Source organism: Bison bison, unplaced genomic scaffold (assembly GCF_000754665.1).
Source record: "Bison bison bison isolate TAMUID 2011002044 unplaced genomic scaffold, Bison_UMD1.0 scf7180017864217, whole genome shotgun sequence".
Lineage (NCBI taxonomy): Eukaryota > Metazoa > Chordata > Mammalia > Artiodactyla > Bovidae > Bison > Bison bison.
This window is the reverse complement of record NW_011494789.1, coordinates 419,854-430,149: the sequence shown is the minus strand read 5'-3', so window position 1 is coordinate 430,149 and position 10,296 is coordinate 419,854. Positions and strand designations below refer to the sequence as shown.

At 38.5% G+C, this 10,296-nt stretch overlaps 1 protein-coding gene across 1 annotated transcript in view; it reads right to left on the bottom strand.

Annotated features, from left to right (window-relative positions):
* The window catches only part of LOC104992524 (contactin-associated protein-like 3), a 232,716-nt gene that overhangs the window by 213,328 nt on the left and 9,092 nt on the right, over positions 1-10,296 (bottom strand). The window lies entirely within an intron of this gene.

The following is a 10,296-nucleotide window of genomic DNA, read 5'->3' as shown; positions in this document are numbered from 1 at the left end:
AGAATCCCAGGGACGGGGGAGCCTGGTAGGCTGCCGTCTATGGGGTTGCACAGAGTTGGACACGACTGAAGTGACTTAGCAGCAGCAGCAGCATAAGTGTTAAAGGAGAAGAGCGTTAAAAATAATTCCTCTGTGGCTGAGGCAGTAAAGAATCTGCCTACAATGCAGGAGAACCGGGTTCAATCCATGGGTTGAGACTGGAGAAGGAAATGGCAACCAACTCCAATATTCTTGCTGGAGAATCCCATGGACAGAGGAGCCTGGCAGGCTACAGTCCATGAGGTCACATAGTGCTGAACACGACTGAGAGACTAACACTTTCACTTTTTCATAGATACTACAACTTGGTAATGAAATTAGAGCATAAAAAGAGATAACATCTGACAAGTATATTACAAGAAAAGAAAATTAAATAATAAATTAATATATCTGACAAACATAGATGCAAAAATTCTCAACCAAATGTTAGCAAAACAAACTCAAGAACACATTAAAATAATTAAATTTAAAAAATCACTCCCTCAGAGAATTTTCCATTGGCAGAGTATAAGAAGGACCCCATCAAAAAGGAAGGACACTGGTTCTTCTCAAGGGTCAGTCACCCTCTCATTTCTCTTTTAATAAATTTCCTTTTCTTGCCTACCAAAAAAAAGAAAAGTTTTGACAAAATATATGCACCCTTATGTTTATCACAGCTTTACTCACAATAGCCAAGATATGGAAACAACCCAAAAGACCATCAATGGATGAATAGATAAAGTGGTATTCATGCACAGTGGAATGCTATTCAGCCATGAGAAGGGAAGATATCCTTCTGTTTGCTACAACATAATGCTAAGGTGCTTCCTGATAGCTCAGCTGCTAAAGAATCCACCTGCAATGCAGGAGACCGCGGTTCAATTCCTGGGTCAGGAAGATCCCCTGGAGAAGGGGCAGGCTACCCACTCCAGTATTTTTGAGCTTGCCTGGTTGCTCAACTAGTAAAGAATCCACCCACAGTAGGGGAGACCTGGGTTTGATCCTTGGGTCGGGAAGATCCCCTGGAGATGCGAATGACTACCCACTCTAGTATTCTGGCCTGGAGAATTCCATGGACTATATAGTCCATGGGGTAGACAAAGAGTCAGACACAACTGAATGACTTTCACTTTCAGTGCTTAGAGAGGGGCTTCCCTGGTGGCTCAGATGGTAAAGAATCTGCCTGCAGCGGGAGAGACCCAGGTTCAATTCCTGGGTCGGGAAGATTCCCTGGAGAAGGGAATGGCTACTCACTCCAGTATTCTTACCTGGAGAATTCCAGGGATAGAGGAGCCTGGCAGGCTACAGTTCATGGGGTCACAAACAGTAGGACACAACTAAGTGATAACACTTTCACTTTTTTCAATGCTAAGAGAGAAAGTCAGACAGAGAAAGACAAGTACTATATGATGTCATTATATGTGGAATCTAAAAAAGTGAAACCTGTAAAAAAAAATAATAAAATGGTTACTAGGGGATGGGCAGAGAAAAGAGTGAAGGTATTTAAGGGTACAAACTTGTATCAAGCACAAATAAGTCATAGAGGTCTAACTAACAGTATAATGAATATAGATCTTGAGAAACCTATATGCAGGTCAGGAAGCAACAGTTAGAACTGGACATGGAACAACAGACTGGTTCCAAATAGGAAAAGGAGTACGTCAAGGCTGTATATTGTCACCCTGCTTATTTAACTTATATGCAGAGTACATCATGAGAAACGCTGGGCTGGAAGAAGCACAAGCTGGAATCAAGATTGCCGGGAGAAACATCAATAACCTTAGATATGCAGATGAAACCACCCTTATGGCAGAAAGTGAAGAGGAACTCAAAAGCCTCCTGATGAAAGTGAAAGAGGAGAGTGAAAAAGTTGGCTTAAAGCTCAACATTCAGAAAATGAAGATTATGGCATCTGGGCCCATCACTTCATGGGAAATAGATGGGGAAACAGTGGAAACAGTGTCAGACTTTATTTTGGGGGGCTCCAAAATCACTGCAGATGGTGACTACAGCCACAAAATTCAAAGATGCTTACTCCTTGGAAGAAAAGTTATGACCAACCTAGATAGCATATTCAAAAGCAGAGACATTACTTTGCCAACAAAGGTCCATCTAGTCAAGGCTATGGTTTTTCCAGTGGTCATGTATGAATGTGAGAGTTGGACTGTGAAGAAAGCTGAGCGCCAAAGAATTGATGCTTTTGAACTGTGGTGTTGCCAAAGACTCCTGAGAGTCCCTTGGACTGCAAGGAGATTCAACCAGTCCATTCTAAAGGAGATCAGCCCTGGGTGTTCTTTGGAAGGAATGACGCTAAAGCTGAAACTCCAGTACCTTGGCCACCTCATGCAAAGAGTTGACTCATTGGAAAAGACTGATGCCAGGAGGGATTGGGGGCAGGAGGAGAAGAGGACGACAGAGGTTGAGATAGCTGGATGGCATCACCAACTCGATGGACATGAGTTTGAGTGAACTCCAGGAATTGGTGATGGACAGGGAGGCCTGGCGTGCTGCAATTCATGGGGTTGCAAAGAGTCGGACATGACTGAGCGATTGAACTGAATTGTAGTATAATTATCAGTTCAGTTCAGTCACTCAGTTGTGTCTGATGCTTTGTGACCCGATGGACTGCAGCACGCCAGGCTTCCCTGTCCATCACCAACTTCCGGAGTTTACTCAAACTCATGTCCATTGAGTAAGTGATGGCATCCAACCATCTCATCCTCTGTCATCCCCTTCTCCTCCTGCCTTCAATCTTTCCCAGCATCCAGTGAGTCAGTTCTTCACATCAAGTAGCCAAAGTATTGAAGTTTCAGCTTCAGCATGAGTCCTTCCAATGAATATTCAGGACTGATTTCCCTTAGGATGGATTGGTTTGATTTCCTTGCAGTCCAAGGGACTCTCAAGAGTCTTCTCCAACACCGCACTTCAAAAGTATAAATTCTTTGGCTCTCAGCTTTCTTTACAATTCAACTTTCACATCCATACATGACCACTGGAAGAACCATAGCTTTGACTGGATGGACTTTTGTTGGCAAAGTAATGTCTCTGCTTTTTAATATGCTGTAGGTTGATCATAGCTTTTCTTCCAAGGAGTAAGCATCTTTTAATTTCATGGCTGCAGTCACCAGCTGCAGTGATTTTGGAGCCCAAGAAAATAAAGAGCTTAGATGTTCATTTATGTTTATAGGAATGTTTTTTCTAAAATGTCATGTGACTTTAAAAACTGACAAAATTTAACAAAAATATAACACCTGGTACTATAATACTTGATTCATAAATAGCCATTGTTACATTTGTAGGACAAGATTTAGATTACACAAACTTTTTTACACTCTATTTGGTAATTTGGGCATTTTCATTGGAAAAAATTAAAATAAAATAACTAATATATTTCAAAGTAAAGATTTACTGCTTTGTTGTAGAATAAGAAAACAGAATATACATCATTGCAAAGAAATGTGTATTTGGAGCTTTAAATAATCAACTGGGACTTTCAGAAAGCTTGTCCAACTACAGATAAGTCTATTCACATGCTGTCTTATAATCTGGATACACTTTCCTTTTGTTCCTCCCGCCCGCTCCTTCTTCCTTGTCTTCCTCCTTTCCTCTCTTCTTTCTTTTTTCCATAAGATTTAATAGGGGACAGCTGCCATTCCATAGCTAATGGCAGGAAGTACAATCAATTCATTCAAAGTACAAGTATTTGTTCTTGACCCTTCCCTAAAATTCTGTTTTTCTCATTTTATTGGAGGGAGAAAAAGCAAGATAGTAATTTCTTTGTAGCGTTCCAAGAATGTGTACAAATCACATAGGAGAAAAAGAAAAATTTTATATTATGAATTTGGATTCAAATGATACTTAAAGTTTTAATACAACTAATTCCTGGTAAATATTTTCTGGTTTAATTCACTGAGGTACCCTATTATTATAATATAGCATTACTGTTTTATGCAATGTTTACCTAAAAAATATGTAAATATTAATAGTAACAGTTCATTGAAAACTTAGGTCTCTGCCCAAAAAATTTCCATAAAACAATCATTTTGTTTAATTGTTCATGTTTATTCAAAAGTATAGGGCACTGTTATTATGAGAATGAAAAATCCAATCATTTTAGCAATTGTGTATGTGTGTGTGCATAGCCATGAGCACATATATTTAAGTAAATACAAAATTAGATTACTACTGAATAAGGAAGTGCATTCTCATATCTCATTAGATTCATGTATAAAGATAAAATACCTATTCGGTATTATTTTCACAAGGTACAGTAAACATTTCTTTAAAAATGTGCCTGAAGAGTGCGTTTTTTACTAACCTTCCAAACTGTGCTGGTGTGCAGCACTTAGGTCAGCTAGAAGGTAAAATGTTTTAATTCAGCAGTAAGTAGAAACTAAAGATTCACAGGATTTGTTGAACTTTACCAGATATGAAAGTAGCCTTTTCTTTCATAAACCTGACTATAGTTTATATATGACTACATATAAGCATTATATAAGACTATAGTACTTAAAATTAGTTTATAAAAAATGTTTTTTATAAATCTGTTAACCTCAGGGAACTCCAGATTTTTACAGAAAATGCATAATAAGATCCAAATTCATTTTATTTAAAAGTCTGAGAAAGAGCCAAATATTTTAATCACTCACAGAAAAATGCTTCAATTAGTTTTCAGCAATAATAACTGGTGATCGTTTCTAAGTATACTAGTATGATGGTAAAGGTGTGAATTAAATTGTGTCAACCAAATCCTCCCAGATGTGCTACTCATCAACCTTTATGGTTTTCATGGGTAAGCTCCCAAAAGCCAACAGAGATCCAGAAAAAAACTAAGTTGGGTAAAACAAACAAACAAAAACCCCACATGCTTAAATAAACTCTTTCACTCATTCTAAAATACAAGCACCCCTTTTTAAACCATGAATACTCTTGCTAGCAGATGAAAGGAAGAATATTTTTTCATTAAAAAACATGCAATCATATTAAAACATGAAATAGAAAACATTTGTCTAAAGAGTTAAATCAGTTTCATGATTTTGAAAAGCACAGAAAATATCACATTCAATTTATTTCTACTGATCCATCCTTCTATTTATAACACAATTTTAATCTCAATTTTTAAAGTTAAATTTGATCTATTTCTCCAAGAATATTAGCAAGAATTTAGACTCCCTCTTTATCTTCTCTGCTCAAGTTTTATGATGGTTTAAACAATAGTTTCTAGTTAAAAAGTTATTTTCCTCAGAACTCATATTTATTTCTACATTTCTTTCTGCTCCTGGTATTACTGCTTTGCTGAGGTCAAACTAGCTATCATTCTTTTATAGAAAATCAGTTTATATCATTATTTTTAGTGGTTTAAAATGTGACCATGTTTCTAGGTGTGTGTATGTGTACGTGTGTTTCTGTTTTAATTATTGTTTTCCATTCATCTAATTCAGCATAATATGAGCTTTTATAATTGAGACACATTATTCTTCATGTGTGTGTGAAGTCGCTCAGTCATGTCTGACTCTCTGCAACCCCATGGACTGTAGACTACCAGGCTCCTCTGTCCATGGGATTCTCCAGGCAAGAATACTGGAGTGGGTTGCCATTTCCTTCTCCAAGGGATCTTCCCAACCCAGGGATCGAACCCGGGTCTCCTGCATTGCAGGCAGACACTTTATCCTCTGAGCCACCTTTATTTTTTGCTACTAATTTTTAAATTATTGAAACTGGTTTATTGTTAAGTAAAAATATAAATATTCCATAAGTAATTGAAAAGTCTGCAGACTTTTCATGTAGAATATTTACATCCTGTCCCTTAACTTGGCTTTCCTATTTTCCATCTCTTTATCTGACTGTAGTTTACACTGGTTATTTATCTCAAATTTGTTTTCTAATTTGCTGAGTCTCTCTTTACTTGGGTGTAATCTGCTGTTTCAGCATCTACTAAATTCTTTATTTCAATGATTCTGCTTTTCATTTCTCTATACTGCTCTTTGTCAGTTCTACTTGATCATTTTGATAGTCTTTTATTCTTTCCATTCTTTTAATCTTTTATTTCTTTATACATATAAAACATTTTGTATCCTAAATCTATTTCAATATCTACATTTACTTTGGTTTGATTTAGTAGTCTGTTATTTCTGCTGATTTTTACTCATGGTGACTTGTTTCCTCATGCATTTTATGTTTTCATTTTTATTGTGAGAATATGTTTCCTGGAAATGGATCTGTAAGCCTAGATGACTGCATTCAACAGAAAGACATGAAGAGAAAGTGCCATAAGTAGAGGGAGGGGAAAGTGAAAGTCCTGATGTAAGAATGCCAGTGTAGGAGGTGGTTGTAGGGTCAGTTAAAAGAGGGATTGGGAGCCATGAGTGAAGATAAGTCACCTTTCAAGGAATAAATGAGTGAATGAATATGTGATATGAGGGAAGACTTGAAAAGCCCTACCAGAAATGCAGGATCATCAGGTAAGTCATCTTTAGGTAGATTACTCTGGCAGCAGGATGGCAAATGGATTAGAAGGAGGTAAGGCAGAGACAGGAAATCATGGAGAAAACAGTAGTAAATACCAGAGATATGGAGAACTTGAACAAGTCAATGATGGGGTAACTGAAGAAAAGGGGACATAAGAAAATTCAAGACACAGAGCTAAACTTAACCTTTTAAAAATCAACCAGTAATGCTCTCTTTCCAAAGATCCACACCAATGTTTTCATACCCATTCTAATAGAGATGACATCCCAAAGCATCCAAAGTATTTTTTACTTGGGAGAGTAACACTCATTTCACAATCATAAAAGTTAGACTATCTGTATTGATGGTCATATACTACGTGTCTTAGAAGACTTTAAGAATAAACAGCCCGATAACAAGAAGTTAATGTTTCAGGGGTATACTGTCTTGATCTGGGGAGTTGTTCTCAGCTAATGAAAAAATGTAAAAACTTGAAAGAAGTTTTAAATATTAAAGTTGCTAATGCCGAATTAATCCAAATAGCCAAATCAGAAAAGTTTTCTTGTTTAGAGATATGATATTACAGAAAGCTGAAATGTTTCAGTATACTGTTAGAGTTTCTAATTCTGTAACATAAACTTCTTTTTAATATTATCCTTTTGTAATAATATCTTAATCTGCACTATTAGTGACAACACTTTGGATTACAGAAATACCCAAAGATGTTTACATCTTCCCCTAAAATCGCTTATTTAATTATTCTACCCAGTCATGAACCAAAGTCACATTTCTGACTTTACACTTGAGGTCAACAGGAACAATAATCATAATAGCTAAAATTCACTGAGGACTTAATATGTTCCAGACAATATTTACATATATTAATTCATTTAACCTCATGTATGCATACTAAGTCTCTTCAGTAGTGTCCAACTTTTGTGACCCTTTGCACTGTAACCCACCAGGCTCCACAGGATTCTCTAGGCAAGAATACTGGAGTAGATTGCCATGCCATCCTCCAGAGGATCTTCCCAACACAGGAATTGAACCAGCCTCTCTAACATCTCCTGCATTAGCAGGTGGGTTATTTTCCACGAGTGCTACCTGGGAAGCCCAATTTAATCTTCAATCCTCTGAGATGGGTTATAATTGTCACTTACATTTTTAGAGACAAGGAAACTGAGATACAGAAAGGATAAGTCCATTACCCAAGGTCATACAGCTGGCATTAACCTGTGAAGTTAGAATTCCAATCCAAACATTCCTCTCATAACCACTCCACTCCACTGCCTATCTAAAAGTGTGGTTCATTACATTAGTATGTTTTGTTGAATTTTGTAGCTTTATGCTGTTTGAAAGAGTGCTGCTGGAATCATCCTCATTTATATTACCTCCACCGTGCCCTTCTGTGTAATTCTCAAAATAGAAACAATCTTCATTTGAAAATACAGATATTCTCTATGTGACAGCATGTGTATATTGTCATGCCCTTGAGCTAGCTAGTCATAAAAACTTTCAAAGATAATAACAGATTTTGTTGACAATAATAACCAGACTCAGAAATCCCTCAGCCCAGACTGAGGGCAGGGGTGGGGGGTCAAGTTTGCAAGCCCAGTGGGAACTTCCTCCTGATGTCACAAGTTACTGGACACAGAGTCCATGGCTCCTACTCCCAGAGGCAGGTATGGCTCAAAGAAATTTAGACGTGTAGGTGTCAAGGAAATAACTGGACACCTCACTGAACTCACTGAAGTGCAACGGCCACCTGGCCACCTGCATGTCCTTTGCCCTGATGTTCAGGGAGCCTTTCCCACCTAGATTAGATACTGCTTCAAGTATCAGGTAGACCCTATGAACCAGACTTACGGAGAATGCCAATTTCACACTGCTTCCAGACACCTCTGTTTTAGGCTCCTCCTGAACATGGAGCCTGACTGAGATCAGACTTGATCAAGATCTCCTTAGATACATTCATCTTGTCTAATAACACTTGCTGGAAGGTCTCTTCTTTGCTGCTTGTTGGTCCTCGGTAGCTCTCTTGACACTTAACCTTTTCAAGCTCTCCCTTAGGACTTCACAGCAATTCTTAGAGACTTCCCTGGTGCTCAGACGGTAAAGAGTCTGTCTACAATGTGGGAGACCTGGGTCGGGAAGATCCCCTGGAGAAGGAAATGGCAATCCACTCCAGTACTATTGCCTGGAAGATCCCATGGACAGAGGAGCCTGGTAGACTACAGTCCATGGGGTCGCAAAGAATCAGACACGACTAAGAGACTTCACTTTCACTTCACTTTGGGCTAGAAATTATGTCAGAAATTTTGCTACTAAAAGAAAATAAGACACTCAAAATGGGCCAATGGATGCTTCCATGAACAAATCAGTGGCTGATAGAGAGTTCAGGGACAGTCACATGAAAATTCATTTTTATTAGGTCACCTAAAATAAAAAAATTATAAAATACATGGGGGGATTCTGCAGATCTTCCATATACTTGCAAGGTAGCATGTTTAAAATATATTAATTTCTCCATTTATTTGGCACTTACTGAGTACCAACAGCAGAGCAATGTAGGGACAAAGAAAGAAGATTCTGTTTTCAGGAAGTTTAAAATCTGATTAAGGAGGAAGACACTTATCCAACCATCTGTTCTATGAAGCCGATAAGAGCCTGGAAGCTAATACTTTTCATAATAGATGTTAAACTAATTACTTAAATGGATGGTGCATTTTGTTTTCTTTCCAAAGTGATGCAGTCAAAGCACCTGGTCAAAGATCAAGTTGCAGTCACTTCCTGGCTCCTCCCTTGGTCACAAGAAAGCCACCCTTTCCTGTCATAGTAGCTGGAAAAGAGCAATCACAACACTGTCAAAACAGTGAAAGCTATAATAGACCTGGGGATCTTGCTGGATGTTTTGAGAAAGAGAATCATTCACACTTTTACTTACCCAAAAACATATATTGAGAACCCAACCCACTGTCTTCCAGGACTTACCCCTGAGCTCTGGGGACCATGAAGTGGAAACAACAAAAAAGAAAAAGGAAGTCTTTGCTTTCTTGGAGCTTGGGTTGAAGGGATAAATAAATAAGTGCATGCTTAATGCTTCAGGTGATAAGGACCAAAGTCCAAATAGAAGAAAGCATTCTATCACTTTGGCTACGAAGGTTGACCTTGGATATGGAGCTACCAAGCAGATTGTTGCCTGAGCATCAAACCAACACTGGAAAGACAGGGTTGAAAGATGAAGAGAGGCTGACACTGATGGCATCACCTCACCTGGATCTAATCTTGCCTGAAATGAAATGATGTGAACAATTCCCCTTTTTGTTTAAGTCACTTGCCAATACCCCAATCCTTGACACTCCCATTTCTTATTACTCCACATATAATCAAACAACCATTAAGTTCTGAAAGTGCTCTTTATGTGCAGTGTCACTTTTTCATTCTCACTGCCATCCTCCCACTTCAGTCCTTCTTACACCTGTAAGATGGAGTAACAGCAGAAGGCCTCGGGATGGAGCCCAGAGGAAGTCGTGAAAGAGGAAGGACCACTCTTTGGCCAACAAAATCCATGCAAGTCGGCCCAGGCAGCCACTCAGCATCACCTCATCTAAGAAAATGGGAGGCTCTGGCATGTGGATGCTGGGGGTTGGGAGGGAGGGTAAGGGACGGTGGGTAACCCAGTCTTATTCCTAGGAACCTGGGATGCTGATTAATATCCAACATATGTCCTTTCCCTGTTCAACTGCACAATAGTCTGCAGGATGTATCTTCCCACTCCTGCCTCACCTTACAACAAAATTCATGAGGAAAAGCATCTTTTTCTAGACAAAC